This window comes from Protopterus annectens, chromosome 2.part1, assembly GCF_019279795.1.
Source record: "Protopterus annectens isolate FY-2018-M chromosome 2.part1, PAN1.0, whole genome shotgun sequence".
Classification (NCBI taxonomy): domain Eukaryota; kingdom Metazoa; phylum Chordata; order Ceratodontiformes; family Protopteridae; genus Protopterus; species Protopterus annectens.
The window spans coordinates 1,391,236,724-1,391,258,522 of NC_056729.1; the positions used below are offsets into that span (position 1 = coordinate 1,391,236,724).

The following is a 21,799-nucleotide window of genomic DNA, read 5'->3' on the forward strand; positions in this document are numbered from 1 at the left end:
ATCCCATATCATTATGGTAAGTACATAACTTTTATAATTGTTAATGAGAAGGTCCATCTCCATCAACCTACAAGGCACAGATCCAGGCTTATCCTCCTGGGTGACCATCATGTTAATATAACTTCTGATCGCACGTAGACCCAGAGATCAAGATCACATCCAGTTAATACTGTTTTGCAAAAGGGTAAAGTGCATGAAACAAATGAACTATTATCATTTAAGGCTATATTGTTGAAAAATACCTGAGAGGTAGCCATTGTTCCACTTGAATGCATTGCAAATATAAAGGGCACTGTCTTTATTTATTTTACTTATTTATTTTGGTAATAGAACCTAATACAGTCAGTAAGCCATTTAGGCAAAGTAACCTTGGCACCAATATCTTTTACTTGACAATCAGAAAAAGTGCTGTGAATTTTTTCTGACTGAGTTTGGTCTGAACACATGAAATACAAGCAGTTTGTGGACATCCTGTATTACATACTTCCTTCAAGTTGTTTTGATTATTTGCTATACTATGTTATTTGCCCATTTTTTTATTTTATGTATACTCTTGCTGTTCATGTATGCATTTATTTTTTTGTTACCCAGGCTGATCCTGAAAATGTCCATGTTGGATAAATGTTCTGCATAGGTAAACAAATATATAAATACATAAGTAAATTATTTTTTACCTTTGTTCAAGTAGAACAGGAAAACAAATGAATTAAGGTTTCTCTCAGTGGCTGCTTTAGGTATAAAGGAATGATCAGTTTGCAGTAGTACTCTACCCTTATTTAAGACCAGGTCAGGGACTAAGACATATAGCTTCTGTATTTCAGACATTCTTCTAGCAGAAATACTGTCAACTTGAAATAGACTCCTCCAAGACACAGATGCTTCAAAAATAAGCAGAAGAGTTAGATTATATAAAGTAAAACTCAAATCTTATGAAGGAACACTATCCTTAAGAGGAGGTTGGATCTGGAACGTGCCTCTAAAAAAAAGCTTTGCAGACTTTTTAATGAATCCAAAGATAAAGTTTTACACCCTTTGTGGAAACTGAATATGGCAGCAATATGAACTTTTATAGAACAGTAACTGATGCCTGAATCAAAAATCTCAGTAAGTTAACCTAAAACTGCTGACCCTGGAACTGTAAACTCTTTGGAGGTGGCTCAGATAGAAACAACTGTTTACTTGTATGCATTTTTCTAATATTAGACCTCCAGAAAGAAGCAGACTTGAACCATCCTAACTGACAAGTTGGGTATAAAGAGTCCATGGTTATTACTGGAAGTATAGTACCCTCACACAGCAAGGGCATGATGATCCATGAGAGTCTTGTCAGACAGGTGAGTCAGAAGGGCTCTGAAGGCCTTCATATGTACAAGCCTATCAAGGACCATAGCAGAGGAAATCAAACTTGGTGAGGCAGGAATAGCACAACATGAATAACTCTGGACTTTTTCAGACTGACTGTCTGAATGAAATTTGGAATAACAGGAAATGGGGAGAAAGTATAAAGGAATGTTTCAGGCCAGTTCCAGATGACAGCCTCCTTGGGATGGTTCCCTGGAAAAGGGATGACAGAAGTTGCTACATTTGGCATTAGTCAAGGATACAAAACAGTTACAGAAAATGATGAAAGAGCTTCCATGCTACAGAAGGCCTAAGGGACCACCCATGAGGTATTTGTAACCAGTGATTGAGCCTGTCCATAAGACAACTGGCCTCCACAGGAATATGCCTAGCTACAGTCCATTCTCAAACCCTCATGATGTCACCTGAGGCAATGCTGACAGTGAGCATACACCTTTGACTGCCCTTTAAATGACCACTCCATACTAAGCAAAGGAATGTACAGTGAAGCCCACTACAGCAGTAAGAATTTGAAATGGATTGCATGCAGTAAGATGTGGAGTAAGGCTCCACCATTGCAACTTCACTAGAGGACCCTTATGTGGAATACTGCATAAGTAACCATTAAATTCCAAACAGAAATAATGGCCAGTGCTCTGAGAGAGAGACAGAGAGAGAGAGAGAGATGCTGTGACTGAGAGGGAATAAGAAACTGGAACACCACTTTTTGTTAAAGTAGACTCCAGGATGACAGGAAACATGCCTTGCAGGATAAACTGCCTAAAGTGCATCCAGTATATGTCAGTGTCTGCAAGGGCTCCAGCAGTGACATTACAGTGTTCAGTGAAAATCTTGAGGATCAGAAGGGACTCAGTAGAGGCTTCTAAGCTGCAACTACTCAACCTAAAATTGGTGTGGCTAGGAGCCAGTCTTCTAGGAATGCAAACACCTTTACCCCTTACAGCCTCAGGTTTGCTGTCGACATACAGATGTATCTGGTAAATGCACTGGGGGGCTGAGGAGAGATGAAATGGAAGTGTCCAGAAGTGAGAATGACTGGTTCATAACCAGAAGTATAGACACAGCCTGGACTCTTTGGCATACCTGATGTGCTGACAGATGTCTTAGATATCCAAACAGCACACACAGTCACCTTCTTGCAGAAAAGTATAGAAACACTGCATCATTGGCATCTGAAAAGACTGTCCAGGAAATTATTCACTTAAGCCATTCAGATCAACCTCTGGTCTGAGGTATTCTGCCTTTTCTTGAATTACAATGTATTTGAAGTAATAACTGGGTCCTTCCTGGTTGCTGATGAGGTTTAAGATCTCTTTGCTTGCCACACACTTTTGATGGGGTGGAATGTCTGGCAATAGCAGTGAGAGGGGGTAGGGGAGGGATGTGGAAGGGAATCCTGAACTATCTGGACATTACTGGTCAAATCTTGTTGTCTATGATGCCAACCATGCATTCAACTGGGGGGTGGGGTGGGGTAGATGATCCCTGAATATATAAACATATTTCATATATATACAAATATATATTATAAACACGAACGCTTACCTTATCAAATCCCTAAACGTCGACCCGTCCTCATCGAACCGCATAAACACTGAATGCCCTAAAACCGCAAAATTCAAAACATCAAATTATCATACTTGTCCCACCCCACCGCCCGCTACATATTACCTACACAAACAAGCTAAATAAACCACATACATACACTAACCAAAACCCTACTTCTAACCCTAAACTAAACCATACTTCTAACCCTACACTAAATCTTACATATGCTACCAAGTATACATTTAACTTAACCCGCACCCTAACCCTAAGGTACGTAACTATTGCACACTTACCTTAACAAGCTAAACCCAAACAAACTAAATAATCCACACACATACACTTAACAAAACCCTACACTAACTCTAACATACATTACTATCTATTCACTTACTTTAACCTGCACCCTAACCCTAAGGTCCATAACTATCGCACACTTACCTTACGGAGCTATACCGCAGAAGGCCAACCATGATGATTCGATGTTTCCTGTTTCGCTCTTCTGGACGTTCAATGTTTTCGCATTTTGATAAGGACGGGTCGACATTTAGGGATTCGATAAGGTAAGCGTTCAAGTTACTAAAATAGACCCGAATACTCTACAGTGAGACAGCTAGACAAGGCCTCAGAGATTAGACTACTGTCTCCCCAAAGGAGGATCATGGTACCTTTGTTGTTGCTTATTGTTCTTCCCTCTAAGTTGGTATCTGTTCGAGAAGTTACCAGAGTCTCATTGCCTCTTTCGAGATCTTTGATTTACTTGTTGATATTGATCACTTTGGTACCATAAATATTGTAGACTGTTTTGCAGCTTGGAAAAGAGATTATGAGTCTGAACCTTACCATCAACAGCTAAGGGTTTTTTCCTTTCTCTCTCTCTCTCTCTCCACATTCTTCAGTTTCTCATCAACCAATGGTCCAAATGGGAAATACATCAAGGGATACACTATGAAAGATGATTTAAAATCTTCAACTATGTAAGAGGCAATCAGGTGTGACAGCAAACAGCCGTGTTGGTGCTGGTGCCTGTTAGCCTAGGTGCACCATACATTGAGTTATACACCTGTTACATGGAGAGGTTGGATACAAATGAAGTTACCATCTGAGAATACTTCTTAGTCTAAATCAAATAAGGTGGTTCGGTGGCATGCTTATGAATTTCAGAAATCATTCTGGTGGATGTAATGGCTAAAATAAGTCCAAAAACACCAAAAAGTATGAGCACACTTCACGGAGCCCAAGAAACGATGTGTCAAGAACCACTGCTTTATTGAACACTTAGAATATTAACGCTGAACAGTATATAAAGTGTGTTTTCATCCTGCAAAGCATAGACTTCATCAGATAAACAACAAATGAAATCCATCCACCAATATATACTCATTTAAATCACAAGTAACCAATAAAAAAGAATACCTCATAAATCAATTAGTAAAACCAGTTACAAAAAATTAGTAAAAATGTTTAAAGTCCATAAAATGTATAATAATACAATACTATATTAAGGTTCAAGATAGGAAATAATACTTTAAAAATTACTTATTTTTAAAAACACTCCTTAGAAAACAGAGTAATTTTAAAATGAATAAATGGAACAAATTGGTCAATAGTGACATCTAATGGTCAAATGTATAACATAAAAACTGATAAATTCAGTCTAACCCAAAATTTATTTTCACTCAAACACCTGAGAAACCTCACCTTAACTTGTACTAACGGTAAAGTAATTATGACCCCTATCGTGTTGATACTAAAAAACAGTAAAAAGCTGATAACCAATTACAGCTTGGCTGCTCTTAATTTTAAAAGGGGGGCTATACTAATATTCTCATTTAACCCTGAGAATCTTTCTGCATCCGTACTGGTGCTGGTGAAAATGGGCGAAACAAAAAAAACAAGGGGTCTAGAGGATTTAATCGGCACAACAATGCTACCAGCAATACTTTTTCTTTGGCTAACCAAGAGACTGGACTTCCAAACATACTTTCTTCATCTGCGGATTTTGGGGAAATTGATGGGCAAGCAGCAAACCATGAAACAGGAGTGGAAAGTAGACAAGGTGACTGTTTTGTTTCTAACTCCTAAATAGGGCTTTATAGGGACTTTAAACGTTGGCTAACAGAAAAAAGAAGTTATGTCTTTACCACAACTTTCCATCTGTGTTGATCTTCATTCATTCCTTACTGATAGGACTTTGGTTCCGACCTCGGAACCAACTCGGTCAATATACAAACTTGCACCAGCCAAAAACTCTCGAGCTAAGTCCTACCCATAGTGCCCCTCTTCTCCTTTCTACAGATTGAGTTTGCCCAGCCAGCACAGAGACAATAGAAACAACAGAGATAAGGAGGCCCTATCTGAGCAGATACCTTAGGCCAGTAGGGCCAAAGGATCCCCAGAATTCTTTAGGCAGGGGGAAGGAGGGCAGGACATAAGGAATGAATGAAGACCTACAACACAGAAAGAACATTATGGTAAGACATAATTTATTTATTTGATGTTGTAAATCTTCATTTATTCCTTACGGATAGGACCGAATCCCCAGCTACTTGTGACCTGGGTGGAAGTATGGAAGGATATTCCTGAGCACCATTGAGCCAAAACATGCTCTTCTCCTGGAGGCCATATCCAATTTGTAATGCATGATAAAGGTATGGGGGGGGGTTGCACAAGTGGCTGGTGTGCAGATGTCATCCATACAAGCTCTGGAATGAAAAGCCACCAATGTGGACACTGACCTGGTGGAATGAGCCTTGACTGTAGCAGGCAAAGTTAATTTGCTTAGTTGATAGATAAAGGTAATGCAATCTCTTAACCATTTTGACAAGGTAACTTTTTGTTACAGATTTGCCCAATCTAGGGCCTGAAAAAGCTATGAAGAGCTGGTCCGACTTTCTGAAAGATTTAGTTCTGTCTAAATAAAAATATAGTTGCCTATGCACATCTAGTGTGTGCAAATGGTATTCACCTTTGTTAGAGAAATTTGGAAAAAAGACTGGTAAATCAATGGACTGGTTTAGGCTTGACTTTGAGATTACCTTGGGTAAAAAGGAAGGGTTAGTTCGAAGTGATACTCTTTCCTTATGAAAAATCAAATAAGGACGGTTAACACTCAAAGCCTGCAATTCTGATACTCTCCTAGCTGAGGTGATGGCTACCAAGAATAGGGTTTTCCAGGATAAGAACTTTATGTCGCATGTGGCAGAAAATTCGAAGGGTGAACAGGTTAAAGTTTGTAGGACCACGGTAAAATTCCACGGTTCAGTTGGCATTTTAATATGTGGTCTGAGGTGTCTAACTCCTTTCATAAAAGTCCTGCAAAGATGGTAGGACATCAGTGAAGAGTTAGAACCGTTATGAAAAGCGGCAATAGCTACTAGGTGTACTGTAATAGTTGAGGCTGAGTCTCCTGCATGGAGAAGGGTTGACAGGTATTCCAAAGCTCTATGGACTGGCATTGAGAAGGGGTCTAGTCCTTGTTGTTTAGCCCAAACAACAAACCTGGCCCATTTGCTGTGGTAGAGTTTTCTGGTGGAGGGTTTATAAGAAGCCAGAAGGATCTTTCAGAGTGGGGAAGATAGCTTATTTGCCTGGCATTTAGTGGAAGTGGAGAAACCAAGCTGGCATCTTGATTCTGTGAAGGTTGTGGTGGACCAGCCCCTGTGGATGAGATAAGAATCCAGGAGTTGGGTCCAGGATTCACACGCAGTGAACCAAGTGAGGCCATAGGAAGGGGAACCAAACTTGATGGGGCCAATAGGGGTCAATGAGGATAACCTTGCTTCTCAGCTGTTGCACTTTCTTCAAGAACTGCAGGATGAGTGGAATAGGAGGAAAGGCATACAGCAGACCCGGGGGCCAATCGTGAGTCGCAGCATCTCTTGGTGACTCCCTCTGGGGAGGGGATCAGTGCAATGAAGCTGCTGCATTTGCGGTTCATGGAGGAGGCAAAGAGGTCACAGCAAGACCTACCTCAACGATGAAAAATTTGAGCCGCTATTACTGGGTTGAGAAGCCACTCATGAGGCATCAGAATGTTCCTGCTCAGTTTGTCTGCAATCAGATTGGAATTCCCGGGAATGTGCATTGCTAGTAGAAGGCAGTTGGAAGTGATCACCCATTGTTACACTCTCAGGGCTTTCCTTGATGTGCCAGACTACTGACATATTGTCTGACTGGAGAGCAATTGTCCCCGACAGAAGAGTTATTTGGAATGCTTGCAATGCTAAGAGCACTGCCCTCAGTTCTAGGACATTGATATGCTGATTGGCCTCTAAAGGGGACCAAGTGCCTTGGATGATCATTCCTTGAAAATGCCCCCACCCCATCAGGGAAGTGTCCATGGTCACTGTGGCCCTGGGTTGGGTGGAAGAAAGGGTCAACACCACAAATCCTCTTCTGGCTTCATCCACCAACATAGAATCCTGTTTGCAATGGCTTGTAATGCAGATTGGGTAAGACACTGGCTGTGCTAGGAGAGACCATTGAGGTAGCCTCATATGAAACCTTGCTAGTGGGACCAGTGATATTGCAGCTGCCATGGAGCCCAACAGTTGCAGGACCTGTCGAGTAGGGACAATATTTCAAGAAAGTATTATCTGAAACTGAAATCTTAGTTTTTGAAGTCTGTGTAGAGGTAGAGCAGCTCTGCAGGAAGTTGTATCAAACTTTGCCCCAATGAACTCTAAGCTATGAAGATTGCACACTTGTAAAACTGGTAAAGAAACACAAATATTGACTGTAACACTGTTCAAAGGTGGAAGTCCTTTGTGCCAACACACAAAGTTAATTTATTTAAGTAGATAAAGTTACCAAAAATATAAAGAAACCCCAATAGTATACAGTCCACGTACTGTCCGTATTGAAATGTTATCTTGTAAATTCTCACAGGCAAAATAAAGTTCGAATAAAATGTGAATAAATAAAGCCAGACCTGGGTTCCAGTTAGAAAAGTAGTAAAAGTAAGTCCGTTTGCTTGCTCCTGTGCCCTTTGGATTGTGAAAGCCCATTAATTTGGGCTTCATTTTGCTTCACTTTACTGTTACTTCAGCCGGACTGGGTTCGTGAAGAACATTGCAGACTTTGCGCTAAAGCTTGGGCGGACTTGGTTCTTCAGTCTGCCTACACTTACAGCTTTCAGCGGACAGTTCGCCGGATTGCACTCAGTGACTGTTAGTTGTATTTTGCCACGGAAACTTTCTTCACCGCTTGGATTATACTTTTGTATTAAATTTCCATTCCAGCTATTGTGTGCTCACGCTAACAGCATTGGATTAGCAACAACACCGCTACCAGGGCCGGCCATCCTGAATAGGAATTCACTGAAGTGCACATACGATCAGTGTTACAGTCAATATTTGTGTTTCTTTACCAACTCTAAGCTATGAGTCAGAAACAGCTTTGACTTGTCTAAGTTTATGGAGATCCCTAGGTTTTCTGCCAGATTTTGAGTGTATGATATTGCTTGAAGAAGTAGACTACTGGCTAGGGTGGTAAGGAGCCAATCGTCCAGATACAGAAACACACGGAATCCTTGTAGTCTCAGGTGAGCTACTACTACTGCCATACATTTGGTGAACACATGGGGGGCTGTGGAGAGAACAAAAGGCAGTGCTTGGTATTGGTAATGATTGGCTCCCAGCCAGAAGCATAGGTTACCTCCTGGATTAAGGTTGGTTTAATGGTAAGGTGTTTACCTTATAGACAGAAGGTGCAGGGTTTGATTCTTACACTGGGTAATTGGCTAGGCTTAAAATGGCCCACAAGGGCTGTTAGCCTAGTACTAATCTATGATCCTATGCATTAGTTTTTACATAGATAAAACTACAAGGAGGCTGAAAGAAAGGATATATGAGCATGTAAGAGATGTGAGAAATTTGAATACTAACAGCGCCTTGTATAAATATGTGGAAAAGTTTCCTTCACATGATTTCAAATTCGTAGTTGTTGAAGGTGTAAAAAGAGATTGTCGGGGTGGTACTTGGGCTGACTTGCTTGAGTTTAAAGAGTTATACTTCTGTGATGGCTTGATGGATAACTACTGGTACTATGGTGCATAGGGTCCTGGGTTCGAGACCTGCATGGCTATTTATTTTGGGTGGGAGGGTGGCCTAATGGTTCAGGTGTTTGCCTTAGAAACACAAGGTGCAGGGCTTGAGTCTCACAAGGGATAACTGGCTAGGCTTAAAATGGCTCGCAAGGGCATTTAGCCTAGTACTAATCTATGAACCTATAATCTCTATGAACCTATTGTTTGTCCATTTTTATGTGGTATGTAATGTATCCCTCTGACTGGGTGGGACATCAGGGATTCACCTTAGAGGCTTGGGGTAAAGGTCTAAGGGGATAATGTAACCTCTGGTCATTGTTTTCTGCACCCAGGAGTCTGATGTTATTGACTGCAAGGCCAAATGGTGCAGAGAAAAAGTCCCTCGATTGCCTCCAGAGGAAAGCAATCTGGCCGGTTCTCAGGTGCACTGATAGGGCTGGCCAAAGAAGGAATCTCTGTAGCCCTGGTTTCGCGGACCCCCTCTGCCCAAAAGGTGCGTCTCCCAGATGAGTTCCCCCCTCTTCCCCAGGGGGATTGCTCACCACGGATGTCACGGAAACGTCCTTAGAATTTCTTGAACCACATTTTTCCACCCTTCTGATTTCTGGAGTAGGATCGTTGAGGGTTGAAAAATGTATGTCCACGGCAGAGAGGGTCTTTCCGTCTTTCTCACACCTGACTAACATATCTTTAACTTTTGGGCCAAACAAGAAGGATTCATCAACAGGAGCATTGATGAAGGGGGACTTGAAGGGATCCACAAAGTCACATAGTTGCATCCAGGTGTGATGTTTCATGACAATGCCTGAAGCGGCAGCTCTGGGTGCTCCCTCGGTTGTGTGCACTATCAACCACATGGAGGAGTTGGAGATGGACTCTAGGGTAGCAAGCTGAGAGGCGACCTTGTCTTTCACCTCTACAGGTAGTACACCAGCCAAAGTACCTGAAAGTTATGTAATCACGTCCTTTTGGAGATGTGTAAAATGTGCCATGCAGTTCAGAGACCATATGGCGAAGGTCAATGAAGCATTGCTGTCTATCATCCGGGACTCCCTGTTTGGAGAATAGACAGTCAAACTTTCTTCTGTTAGTTCTTTTTTAGTGGCCACTGCCACAACCTTGGAGTCTACTGCCAAACCTCTGGACCAGTGCGGATGGTCTTCTGCAGGGGAAAGAATTTTATCAGCCCTCTGGGGAATCAGCTCAACATTGTCAGGGGCCTTCCAGGCCTGCTGCACAATGAATTTAATCAACTCATCTGCAGGGGGCAGGTCACCCAGGAAGTAGATGGCCGAGCATGGAAAGCTTGCAAGAATACGAATTCCTCAGTAGAAGGGTTGATGGGCTTCTAGTCACCTCTCTGTTTCTCAAGTATGTCTCTGAATGAGACATTGTCACGGGGTGAGCATGGGGACCTTTCTCCCTCATCGAAATCCATATCTTCAGTGACAGATTCCTCAGGGCAATCCATGTGCTTCCTCTTACATGTTCTCTTTAAGGGTGGCTCCTCAGTGGGATCTTCCGAGGAGGACCCTGAAGACTGGGTTCCCTGGAGCAGGGTTTCTTGCCGCTGCCATACTTAGAGTCTCTGTGTAGTGGGCTGTGTCAACTGCATGCTAGAGGAGAGTGAAAGGTCAGGTTCTGACGCTGTAGGTGCCAACTGCATGCTTGTGGAAGCAAGAACCCTCTCCATCACCTGGAATGCAAGACCCACCAGAAGAGGGATGGGAGCCCGGAACTTAGAGTGGCAACCTCGGAACCAGGGTCACACCCCACCTTTATGACCCTGCCTCCAGGATAGCAGCCCTGAGAAGACTAGAAACTACCGGGCCAGCTGGAGCTGTAGATGTTGCCATAGAAAAAAATGGTGTTGAACTAAGGGTCACGGCACCAAAAGACCAGTCACAGTCCCGAAGCTGGGCCAGCTCTGGATGGAGCAAAGTCCAGAGGGAAGTCTTTGGAACCATGGAAGTAGTCATCACAGGAACCAAAGGTGTAGGCACCAGGGTAGACACTAGTACCAAGGGCTGCAAAGTTTGTGAAGAGGGTGGAGGAGGATATGTTGGAGTCAATGCAGAGTAAACTTTGGCTCCAGATGGGAGGAAAGCCTTGGTAGGGGTAGGAATTCCTCTAGCTGCCAAGAGCTGATCGACAAGCCACACTATGTCTATTTCAGAAAGTCTCCTGGTGGACCTTGTTGACATTCCTGAGGGCGAGTCAGGTCTCTCAAGAAAAAGACTATACTGTTGTCCCAAGAAGGGGTCTATAGTAGGAGAATATCTGGTCCTGGGCAAAATTTCAGGTTTCGACACCGAAGATGGACCCATAAGGGATGTCACTGTCGGTGTCGATGAAGTGTCTGGCACCAAAGATACCATCGGTACCGAAGCAGGAATAAGAATTTTCGGTTCCATAGTTGCCAACAACAACTTCAGCACCCTAGAGCTAGTCGAAGGCTCAGGGGCTGAAGCAGATGGTGCAGACACTTTGGGAATCTTAGGTAATATAGTCTGAGAGCTTTTCAGTTTCGTAGAGCTCAGGGAAGCCAGAACCGAGTGGCTTCTCTTTTTCTTATCTTTCCTGGGAGGTGGTGAGACCTCCACCTCAGAAAGGGCCTCTGAAAAGGGGGTTTTCAATAAACCCTTAAAAATCAGTTTGCTCTTGCGCTCTGCAAGAGGGCAAGAACTAAAATTTTTACATATCTCGCAAGGAGGTTGAATCTGGAGATGAGGAACTCCAAGACAGTAGACGCACGAAAGATGCCCATCCGAGTTAGGCATCTTTCGCCCACACTGCTTGAAACCAGTCATTCCTCTTTTTTCAGCCATGTTAGAAGTGTAAGAAAAAAATAAGCACAGCAGAATACAGTAAAGACAGACAACAGTCGCAGGAGAGAAATATCTAACAATACTGTAAAGAAATATTTTTTTTAAATATAGATATAGAAAAGGAGACTAGAGGGAAAGGGAGTGCCAGCGATGGTATAGTTGATTACCACAAGGGTAAGGTAGGGGCCATGCCAACAATGGTACAAAGATTACCACAGAAAAAGAGTAGGAATAAGTCACAGATGAAAAAAAGATGTAGAGAGAAAACTATTATAAGGAAAAAATTAAGACTATAGAGACTTAATAAGAGTAAATATCACAATATATATCACTTAGCTGAGAGAGCTGGCTTGGCACGTCTTGAAAAGTACACGGCAAATGAGATCTGGAGAAAGGAGAAGAGGGGCACTATGGGTAGGACTTAGCTCGAGAGTTTTTGACTGGCGCGAGCTTGTATATTGGCCGAGTCGGTTCCGAGGTCAGAACCGAAGTCCTATCAGTAAGGAATGAATGAAGATTTACAACATCAGATAACATGTTTTTAACTCCAGTGAAACAGTGAATGATTGTCCCATGGAGATGGACACTTATAATGTGTGTTTACACAAGTTGTTTGACTTATTGATTAAGTTTAAATTGTTGAACCTTGATGATGATTATTTAAAAGAATGCCTCAATATGGGCATTGTACCTAAGGGGTTACATATGTTTAAATACCCCAATAATATTGACACAGGGTCTGAGATATTTAGTGAGGTTTTGGAAGTTTTCAACAGGTGTGGCTTGGACATAGTTAAAATTATTATTAGGCAGAATGAGATTAACATGAATAGCTTACAGGAATTAATTGAACAACTGAATAAGCATATTACTAGTGACCTAATGTTTACTACTGACTTAGAAAAACAAAGGTATCAGACTACCTTGGAAAATGTAAAATAAATAAATAAATAAATAAATAAATAACAGGAAGATTAAGAAGTTAGAGAGAGATGTTTTAGAATATAGGGATAAAAGATGTTACCTGAAACCTAAAAAGTTTGGTAACATGGTTAACAAAGATATTAGGAATAATATTGAGGGACATTTTATTGAGAATACACCCATGGAAGATAAAAACAGTGACCCTATGGACACTACTGATCACCTAGAATATCTAGTTCTACATAGATGTGAGAGACTTTTGAATCAGAACCTCACATATTACAATCAGAATTATTTTTTTCGAGGTGGCAAGCAAGGGGAGCAAGGGGGAGGGGAAAGTACTGACCCCACTTTGGTTGATTAAGAAGGATGATTTTAAGTATACCTATGGTGACTGCAATATTTTTAACTACAGTAACGCAGAACTGACTGTTGACCATTTTAACCTTTTTTCTAAAGGGTTTAAGTTTTTTCCCAACAAAAAGTGTGATTTGACGAAGGTAATTTTAGATTTAAAAATGTTCGTTAGAAAAGTGAATTTGGAATATGTTTGATGGAAATGGTAGAGTTATGAAATAATGAAAAATTTAGGAGGAAAAGTGAATTTAACCCACCGCTCCACCCGCAATTAAAAAAACTTTAAACTAGTAGTAGAAAAGGAAATAAGAAGGAACCTTCCTCAATGGGCCATTGTGCAAGCTCTACGGGCAGATGGACAGATCAGGGTGATAAAACCAGATAAAGGTGGAGGTATGGTTATTATGGATACCCTTACATATGATGGTAAAATGTTGGATATTCTAAGTGATATAAACACATATACAAGATTTTCAAAAAACAAAATTAATATTGCGTACCAGAAATTTGATATGGCCCTTAGTGACTTATTATTGAAAGGACTCTTTGACATGGGCACTAAATTATTTGAGGAATGTTAGACCTAGGGTCCCACTACTTTTGGGATCCATAAGGTCCATAAAGATCAGGGGGACCCCCCCCCCCCACTGAGACCCATCGTGGCAGCTGATTGGTCAATGACTGCCCCCTTAGCCATGTACGTGGACAAAAATACTAAAGTCCATGTGGGGAACTGAGATTGAGATTCTTAAAGACTCTTGAGATTTCCTGCGGAGTACTGACACTGAACAAAGTAGTGAAAACATTTTATTTGTGACAGTGGACATTAAACATCTTTTTTCCTTTATCCCCCACAATGTTGGCTTAGAATGGTTGGAAGAGGCTCTTGTGGATAAAAAGTTATGCCAACTCCCGTGATTTGCAAGTAGTGCTGCAATTGTTAGAAATTGTATTGAAGAACAATTTTATATTTTTTGTGGTGAATTTTTCCACCAGACCAGGCGAGTAGCAATGGGGGCCAATTGTGTCCCTATGTATGCGAACATTGTTTTGGCCTTTGGGGAGAAAAAGTTTGCGCTTAATTCTGGATACAAGACAAGTTGATCCTTTTACAAAAGATTTTTGGATGACATCTGTTTATTTTGGATAGACACAGAGGACCAACTGGCAAAGTTTCTATAATTTTTAGATAGTACCACCCATTTTTTGAAATTCACCCACAATGTCACCTATGATAAAATGGACTACCTTGATGTAAGCATTCATAAAACAAATCCTGGTTTCAAGTCTATGGTGTTTTGGAAAGAAACCTTCTCAAATTCTTATTTGCACTTTCACAGTGCACATCCCATCAAACAAAAAATAAGTATTGTGAAGGGCAAATTCATTAAAGTGAGTAGGATGGCCTCCAACAACGATGACTTTGAGATTGAATGTGATACTTTAGAGAAACTATTTAAGGAGAAAGGCTACCCGATGGCCCTGATTAAGAACTCTAGAAGGATGATTACACAACAGAGAAAGGAAAAATACTTCCCTTTGTTGGGACGAGACTCCCAGTTGAGTGGTAGAGAATGGTTGGTTGATAGGACTGGAAAGTATAATAGGGTCCTGACTATGGAATTTTGTGGAGATGCCTTTTTGGTAAAGAGCATTCTTAAGAAGGAATAGGAAAGATTTACTGAGCTAACTGATTTAACCACACTCTGTAAGGAACCTTTGAGTTTTGTATATAGAAAGGGGAAGAATTTGAAATAACTCTGAGTCTAGTAGTAGGTCCAATTTTGGGTCTAACAGAAGGAGAAAAGGCACTTTTAAGTGTGGGGTATGCTCACAATGTTCATACATTTTAAATAATGACAAGGTCTACCTTGAAAGTAGGGGTAGAGAAATTGTGGGTACATCTTTTTATAACTGTAACACAGCTGGCATGGTCTACCTGGCTATCTGTGACCCATGTGGAGCCTTCTACATTGGGAAAACAGAGAGTAAACTGAAAAAGTGGAAATACGAACATTATTACAACATTAGGTTCATAGGCTGATACTAGGCTATCTGCCCTAGGGCATTTATAAGCCTGGCCAGAGTGTGTTTGGCTTTCGCCACCCTTTTAGATTAATTGACTGTGCCTCTGTATAGTAGGTCACAGAAGGTAGCCCTTTTAAGGTTAGTTTACTGTACCTCTGTCAAGCAGGGGCACAGAAGAGATCCCAGGGGTAAACTTACGATCTCCCATCCACTCGTCAAGATTTCTCTTGAAGAGGGTCAGTGAGGGGCTCTGCCTAACATGGATTGGGATTTTGTTCCAGAGTGAGGGGAGCCTCTGGGATATGAATCTGTCCCCTCCAGCATGTCCTATTTATTTCTGTGTTGAGGTTCAAGTCCCTGGAGCGTGTAGCTCTAAGGGCTTTGGATTTCCTGAGGTGAAGCATGTCCATTAATTCTGGGTTGGACATGGCTTTATACGTCAGACACAGATCGCCTCTGAGTAGGCGGTATGCAACTGAGTAGAGCTGGAGTTTCTTTAGCCGAACTGCATAGGGCATCTGTTTGAGCCCCTTGATCCTCTTGGTGAGATACTTTTGGGGTCTTTCCAGTTGCTGCAGGTGTCGGGTAAGGTACATCCCAAAATGTGGATGACTCAAAGGAGACATAATTAATTCTTGCTTCACAGGAATAGTAATGCAGGATAAACATTTTTACTCAAGGAAGTAGTACTGTCAAAAATTATAACAAAATATAGAATTGTGGCAAAATGTAAAGCAGATCTTATGAGAGGTTATATTAAAAAAAAACGGTCAAGTAGTATCTCTGCCATTTCATTAGTTAGGGAAATGGGAAAGTCTGTAGTGGACAAACTATCCATATTTGGGGTGAAAATGTCTTTGTAGCCATATTGGGATGGTGAGATAAAGCTGTGAATATAACCAAGGCATCCTTGTTTTGCTTGGTGGCTCAGGCAGTTAATGGCATGTGAGGGTAGGATTAATGTGTCCAGCTTGTGTGAAAGGGTTGGGTCCTACGTAGTCATAGCTACTGCCTCCAGTGTGATCCCTGATTAAGTTTAGGAATGGAGTCTCACATAGATGAGGCTAGTGCAGGGACAATATGGGTGTGGCCAGCCAAGTTAGTGATCATAGCTTTTTGATGGTTATTCATATGTGAGCATGTCATAGACTGTTAAAAGGGTACCTACATCAACCTGAAGAAGGAGTTATGCCATTAATTAAAAAAATATATAGCTTTTATAGCAGGATTGCTAATGAGAGCACAAAACATTTTCCAGTGGTTCCCTGGTTGGCTTTTTCTGTAGGTGGATCTAAAAAAGGCAGATTCTCCCCACTCATGGGGAATGAATGTGCTCATGATTAATTAGAGATGGCTTGGCAGATAGAGAGGGAGCACTTAGGAAAAAATGCCTCTGCATGCTCCTTGTTACAATCGAAATGCAGTATGAATTTCCAAATGACCATTTCTATTACCTTTTTAATTTATATATTTGAACATTGCTAACATCACTGCAGTTTATAATCCTCTTTCTGACAAATTCTCATTGATTATTTTTCTGGAATGATTTTTGGTGTAGTGATTTAATTAGTAAGCTTTTTACACTAGTTGTTGTCATCACTTTGCTTTCTCTCATGGACTGGCTAACCATTGTGAAGTTTGAAGCTCATGCACTGTATACATGTTGCATGGTTTACTTAACCACATCTTTTACTCCCTATTAACATAAGCAGTCTCCTCATGGTGGCAGTCAGATCCACTAGAGAAGCAACATTTTCTAAGATGTTCTTAAACAAATGAGGCGCATGTCAGGAGTTCCGGGTGTTTTTCCATCTTTGTGGAGATGGAAATGTAATGCAACTATGTTGCTCCTTACTGATTGTTCATAGAAATATTTCATTTTAACTGTCTCTAGTTTCATAATGTTTAAATGCGTTCTTTACTAAGAAACATTCTACCCTTTCATCTCTTAAATAAACAAAGAATGCCAAGCCATCTAAACAGCTAAACTTGGAACAGACTATTCTGCCTTTGCAGGTGTTCACATTTTAACATGCAACATAAATATTTCAGTTGTCTTAGTATCTTAAGAGTTTTGTTTTGCTGCTTAACTGGTCTTGGCTACTGAGCCCATTTGATTACTTCATTTTATGTAATGTACATGCCCTCTTGTTTAGTAAGAAAGCCCAATTTCTGATGTTAAAGAAGATATTATTTTTTTTAAGCCTTTCTCCTATTGACAGGTCAGATGATACCACCCCCAGGTGCTCTGGTGTGCTGATTGCCACACTTCCCTGTGGTTCAGTCTTCTTTTACAGTTTGAGTAGCAGTAGACCACAGGGCTATTATGCTTACAGCCATCAAGGTTTTTTTCTTAGCATAGCCCCAACCCCTCCTCTGGTGGCTGACATGGTTATCTATGTCATTGTGGGGAGGGTGTACACACAGACACACACACACACACACACACACACACACACACACACACACACACACACACGCACGCACACACACACACACACACACACACACACACACACACACACACGCACACGCACACGCACACGCACACACACACACACACACACACACACACACACACACACACACACACACACACACACACACACACACACAGTGAGTTGATTGTTTGGGAACACCAGTGTTGCATGCCCTGCCTTTCAACCATTATGAATGCATAGTCTTCTGCTTGCATGAGTCCAATTAGCTGGACAGTATTACCCTCCCCCCCTTCATGAATGGGTAAGCCAACATAAACGGGTCACTCTCATCCTCCCCCTGCCTGGTTGTTCCAGCACTGAGATGCTAATTGATATTGGGTTGCATGGGTTATTGTCATGTTTTAAAGAACTTTTTTTATTTGGACGGTGCAGTGAAGCAGTGGTACATTGTCAGCTCACAGTAAGAGGTTCTCTGGTTCGATTCTCGGCTGGGGTGCCTTCTGTGTGGAGTCTGCATGTTCTGCCTGTGTTTGTATGGATTTCCTCCAGGTGTTCCGGTTTCCTCCTACGTTACAAAGACTTGCGTTTGGAGTGTTTCTCCCCAGGCTTCTGCTGAAAACTGGCTTCATTCCAAGTCGGACTTTCCCAGTTAACAAATGTTAAATAAATAAATAAAAAATAAATAAATTTAATTTGTATTAGTTTACCGGGGTTATGTACTAATCAAGTTTGACCATTTGCAGGCTCAGCCTTGGTGAAAGAAAAACTTTCACAACAGCAAAGCAAACAAACAAGAATGTATCTGCAATCATTTTTATTTAGATTGACATACCAGACATGAACATTTTTATTATTTGCAGATAGGCAACAAGAATATTTGTGTACTAGCTATATAAAATTTGACATTGCAGGGACTGTGAATAGAAAATGAAAACAACGAACCAGTAAATCCACAGAGAAGCTCACACCAGGTGTAGTGCAGCAGGCAAAAATATAATCCAAATACAAACATAATGCAGCAAGCAGAGATAAATCCAACTTTGAACTCCAAGTTTAATCCAAATTCAGTAATGAACATAAATTCAAGTTTGTTATATTAGAATCAATATCTCCCTCAGCCAGAGGTGGAGCATGGCCTTATTTACTGGAGAAAGCAGAATTAAGTTGGCAAATCAGACTAGACTGCATTTATTAGCCAGGCTTGAATGATAGCCAGTCAATTTCCAGTTTATTAAAACTTAAAGCTTTGAAAAGATATATTAAATATTAAATGTTCTATATTTAATACCCAAATTATTTATTAACACACTCAGTAAGTTAGAGTTTGATTGTTTTCATATCCTTGCACTTTAAGATTTTAGAATAACTGTTTTTTATGTTTAGATTACACGACAAACTACGGTATTATTTATGTGATTTTACATATGTAATCTTTTACTGTGTTGTACCTGCACTGCATGCCATTATTTATGTGATTTTATACATGTAGTCTTTTACTGTAGTGTACTTGCATTTTTAAAAAAACAGTGGTCCCTTTAAGAACAAAAAACTTTTTTGTATGTGAATGGAAGCGAGGAAGTGAGGTCACTATTGAATGGAAGAGAGGAAGTGAGGTCACTAGTTTTATCTTTTACGAGGAGGCTGAATGTAAAGTACTTTGTCTGATGAAGTTCCTGTATTAATGTGTTAAGGGATGAAAGCATTTACGTTTTGAATTTGGCTTAAACTTGGAGTTCAAAGTTGGATTTATCTCTGCTTACTGCATTATTGCTATTTGCTACATTACGTTTTTATTTGGATTATATTTTTGCCTGCTGCACTATACTTGGTGTAAGCTTTTCTGTGGATTTATTGCAGGGACTGTAGTCATACAGAAGGTGAGATAAAGTAGTAGATATGGAAGAGATATGAGAAGCTGTTTTGGATCGTTTGTTGTAACAGTTTTGTACTGCAGGCAATGTTGCAAACGGTCACTACATTTTATACCTGCCTGCACAAAGCGCATCAGCGCTTATGTTTTAGATAAAAAACAAAACATTGTTTTGTTTACATCCTGCCTTCACAAGCGATAGAACGCTCAAATTTTAGTTAAAAAGTGTGGTTTTTACTTTCAAACTATAGCAAACAGTTTTCTGCAATGTGGCAAACAGGTGCTACTGTGCTGAGGTTTGACTGCAAAAGCATATACCGGCTTTTAAAAGTCGGTATTACATTAAAGATGGATCAGTAGATTGCCTCCCCCCAACACATTTTCTGGGGTATATCTCTCAACTGTCCAAATTTGCAAAAAAAGTCCAGATTTTTCCTTCATAGTTTTGGTCTGTTCCCCATACATTTTGTGATTTTATGGGAAATCACAACTGAAGTCACTAAATAATATGACATATATGTGAGTTTCAGATTTTACATGCCTCAAAAAATGCAGTCATTGTAGCTCTGCCGATTCAGCCAGCCAAATCAACAACTCCAACGCAAATTAGGAAGCAGGGGAATGCAAATGCTGGTAGCTTATTCTGAAGGGAATAAAAACAGGACTGGAACACAGCATTGCACAAATTTTAAGGAAAGTTGATGCTGTGGATTGAACTGTAGTAACATCATGGATGATGTCACAAAGGAGGAGGTGATGAGCGAAGTGGGTGGCAAAGTTTCGGCTTCAGTCCGAGGTAAGAAATCTAGTTCAGGAAATGAGACAATGCCCCTTTAATGATGCTGCTATCCACTGACCCTGGAAACTAAAAACCCATAATCTCATTAAACAACACTGACCCAAAAGCTACCAACTATGGCAAAAAAACGGCAAATAGCAAGGCAAGTACCAAACTTTTATTCTCTCTAGTGCTTCGGTGTTACCACCTTCAAGGAGTATCAAACAGTAACAAACATCAACACACATTTTTATACGCCTCACATAATTAACATCAATTATTCAATTAAATACATAAATTACCAAATCTTTAAAGCAAACATTTCCAATTCAGGTCATTATTAAGACCATTAGGCACAAGTGTTTTATACTTTAAAATATAAATACTTTCTTTATACCATAACTTTTGTTTTAATATATTTTCATCACCACAAAAACATTCCACAGTTTCCAAAACTGTGCCTTGTAACATAATGATGTCACTATCATGAAACATTTTAAAATGTAAAGAAATTATCTTGTATTCCCTCATATTCCTAATATCTCTTATGTGCTCCATGAATCTGACACGAAGTTCTCTTTTTGTTTCCCCTATATAAAACAGAGCACAAGGGCATCTTAATGCATATACTACCCCTTTGTTCCTACATGAATAAGCATCTCTGGGTTCAAATTTAACCCCATTTATATTGTTAAAGGTATTCACAATATTTACACAAACACTGCATCTCTTGCAGCATGATGTTCCCTTTGTCACTAATAAGTTAGGTATACTAACAGCTGGTAAACTGAATCTGCCATGCACCACCATATCTTTTAAATTCCTTCCCCTCTTATATGAAAAGAGGGGCTTCTGTGGCAGAATTTCCGCCAAAAATCTATCTTCTAACAAATACTTCCAATAATATTCTATCAAAGTCCTTATTTCCTCTTTTTTGATGTTGTATACAGATACATAACAGATTGTATCTTCCTTATTTATATTCACCTCTTCATATTTAGGTGCCCATGAGCTATTCAACATCCTATAACGGATCTATTACTCCTTCTACTACTATTATTATATACTCTTTCCCACACTCTGGTTTCAGCCTCCCTCAGAATATCTGAGTTATAACCCCTTCTCAAGAATGTGTCCTTAGTCTGTTCCATTTCATTCCCCAACATATTCTCATTACTGCATAATCTAGAAATGCGAACTAATTCCCCCTAAGGTAAAGCTCTTAAAACATGGGGAGGATGGCAACTAGAGGCATGGAGGTACTGATTCCCATCAACAAACTTCCTATGAATATTGGAAGAAATACTTCCATCCATATTTCCTTCCAAAATTAGATCCAGGTATATCACTTTATTCCCCTTCTGTAGTCCATCAAATGATAGACCAAATGGATTACTATGCATCTCCAATATAAAATCATTCACTTCATTTACGCCTCCATCACACACAAATATCAAATCATCTATGTATCGAAAATAAAAATCAACATATTTTTTCATAAAATTCAACTTAAATAAAGACTATGTTTCAAAGAAAGACATAAAAAGATTGGCATACATGGGGGCAAATGCTGCCCCCATCGCCGTACCCTGCGTCTGTCTAAATAACTCATTATTA

The 21,799-nt window shown here is 40.4% G+C and overlaps 1 protein-coding gene across 3 annotated transcripts in view; it reads right to left on the reverse strand.

The window, feature by feature from the left end:
• Positions 1–21,799, reverse strand: part of DPYSL5 (dihydropyrimidinase like 5) — a 1,161,038-nt gene that overhangs the window by 167,546 nt on the left and 971,693 nt on the right. The window lies entirely within an intron of this gene.